The following is a 2,719-nucleotide window of genomic DNA, read 5'->3' on the forward strand; positions in this document are numbered from 1 at the left end:
CTCAACCGGTTGGGAGCAAAATAAAACGAACAAAGTAACAAAGTAGACAAAATTAGAAAAATTCCATATGCATTTATTACAACAAGTTTGTTTCGTATGGACAGCTGTTAAAAGCTAAATTTGCCTTGTTGCTTAAACTCGCAAGGGTAATTCCTTTGTTTAAAACAGGAGATTGTAGTGATCCTGGCAACTATCGGCCAATTTCTTTACTTTCAATTATTTCAAAGTTGTTTGAAAGTGTTATATTTAATCATTTATATAGGTTTTTAGATGAAAATAATCTTTTAAGTAATGTTCAATCTGGTTTTCAACCAATGCATTCAACATGTACATCTCTTATTCATGTAACTGAACAGTGGATAGATTTTATTGATAAAGGAAAAGTGATTGGTTAGTCACACTTGATCTAAAAAAAGCATTTGACTCAGTCGACCACAAAATACTTTTGTATAAGTTAGGTAAACTTGGGTTGGATAATATGGCATTGCAGTGGTTCAAATCCTGTGTTGTCCTGTGGTGTTAACATGTTTGCGGACGATACCGCAATATTTTGCGCTGGGAGAACAAGTGAAGAAATTAGTGAAATGTTAAATATTGATCTTGCGAACGTAAATAACTGGCTTTTAAGCAAAATAAAATCACCTTAAATACGAAGAAATGTGAAATAATGCTAATTGGGTCTCACCAGATATTAAGATTTGTTATTAATCAGGTACTTAACATTAAAATTGGAAGCGAGCACATTAAACAAGTCGAATCGTGCAAATATTTAGGGATTATAATTGACCAACAGTTAACATGGGAAAAACAAATTATTAATTTAGTTTGCTCTAAAGTTTCTAAGGGTATTGGTGCCTTAAAAAGAGTTAAATGTTTTGTCCCTAATGATTGTTTAATTACCTTATATAATTCTATCATCTTGCCTCATTTTTAGTATTGTTGCGAAGTTTGGGGCAACTGTAGTGATACTTTGGTTGCAAAACTTCAAAGATTTCAAAATAGGGCGGGACGTGTTATCCTTGGTTGCAAATGGGATGAACCAGCTGCAACAGTGTTAGACTGTCTGAGCTGGCTAAGTCTGTATCTCGGTAGATCCAGGAAAGTGTCAATTTTTTTATGTATAAATCTGTCAAACTACTACTTATATTCAAAATCTTTTCAAATTTGAAAAACAAAGTGCTTACAGTTTGCGACATTTTGATTGCCTTAAACTCCATATTCTTAAACCTAACAGTAATTTCAAGAAACATAGCATAGTGTATAGGGGTTCATATCAATGGAATTGTCTCCCATTTGAGATTAGATCATCGCCTTCTCTTTCGATTTTTAAGTCAAATTTGTAATGTTATTCTTATATTTAATTATTTTTCTATTATTATTTTTTTTATACTATATATAATTCTATTATACATTATATTATATTTGTCTTTTGGGTATACACGACCATTTGTAAAACAACCTTTGTGTTGAAATGCTATCGTTTCTAAATAAAATAAATGAATGAATGAACATCGTAGGCTACCCTCTGGCTTTTCAACGAACAAGGTCCTATAAAAGTCATTGTGTAATAAAATGCCTCCGACGGGATTCGAACCTGCGACCTCTCGCTGACAAGGCGAGCGTCATAACCACTAGACCACGAAGGCTTCATGGTTGAACAGGTCCAAATAACCATCGGGAACATTGTATTACACAATGCTACGCCTCAAGAGGGCGTTCGGCCAGATAAATCTGGCAATACGGCTAGGAATATATGTATGTACTTTGCTTGTCGTGTGCGGACGTGTTAATGTGGAGCTCTTCAAGCTCGGATTTTATCTGACTCGAAATTCGCTAGCGGGGATAATTAACTCTACGCCGGATCTCGTCGGAGGCACAAAGGCACTCCCTGAGCCTATGAGCTCGTTTACATAAAGCTAAGTTCAACATTTTGCAGCAATCTACAACGAAGCCTTTTGGTGGATTAATCTTTTATACAAACGTTAATGATTTTAACTTTTATACGTGTGTTTTTGAAGTATTTTACTTGATTTTCTTGGAATTGTCATAGTGAGACTTTACCTGTCTTTTACAACGAAGCTGGGCCTGGTGGTTGTCTGCTTGCGACCATATTATCCTAAGTACAAACTGACAAAGTCAACGTGTCTTCTGATATTTATTTGTAATTTCTAACTGATTTTATTTAATCAAGTTAATATTATGACATCAGACAGATCTCCCAGATCAAATGTTATGCTGTTGGCCAGGTGCATCGCCTTACTTTTGTTTTTCGCTCCACTGCTGCAGTACTCCCTGTTACCATATGCAAAATCCAAAACAATTTCAGGCATGCAACGCCATACAAATTGAGTATTTCATTTTACCCAATCGTATGTTTATTACAACAAACATAAGATGTAATCCGTGTAAAAGACAAACATTTGTATCATCTCCAGTTGCATACTATGCTAATCATACAGCCCAATTTAGACTACTGGAGATAAATTTATCTGGAGACATTGAGCTAAACCCAGGCCCGACGTATACTAGAGTTAATCAAACCGTAACATCTGACACGTCAGGATTAAATGTTTATTTCCAAAACGTCAGGAGTCTAAAAAATAAACTACACTCCTTCAACTCTACATTGCTCAATCATTTGATAGCTAACAAATACAACGTTGTTGGCTTTTGTGAGACCTGGCTCAACTGCCACGTGCTAGACTCAGAGGTAACACAT

The 2,719-nt window shown here is 35.2% G+C and overlaps 1 protein-coding gene and 1 non-coding gene across 2 annotated transcripts in view; both read right to left on the minus strand.

Annotated features, from left to right (window-relative positions):
- The window catches only part of LOC117121804, a gene marked incomplete at its 5' end in the record, with an annotated part of 108,795 nt that overhangs the window by 80,621 nt on the left and 25,455 nt on the right, over nt 1–2,719 (minus strand). The window lies entirely within an intron of this gene.
- On the minus strand, nt 1,574–1,646 carry Trnat-ugu. Its single transcript has one exon. It is a non-coding gene; the product is annotated as a tRNA-Thr (tRNA).

This window comes from Anneissia japonica, unplaced genomic scaffold, assembly GCF_011630105.1.
Source record: "Anneissia japonica isolate Jap-2015-1 unplaced genomic scaffold, ASM1163010v1 scaffold270_len118670_cov106, whole genome shotgun sequence".
Lineage (NCBI taxonomy): Eukaryota > Metazoa > Echinodermata > Crinoidea > Comatulida > Comatulidae > Anneissia > Anneissia japonica.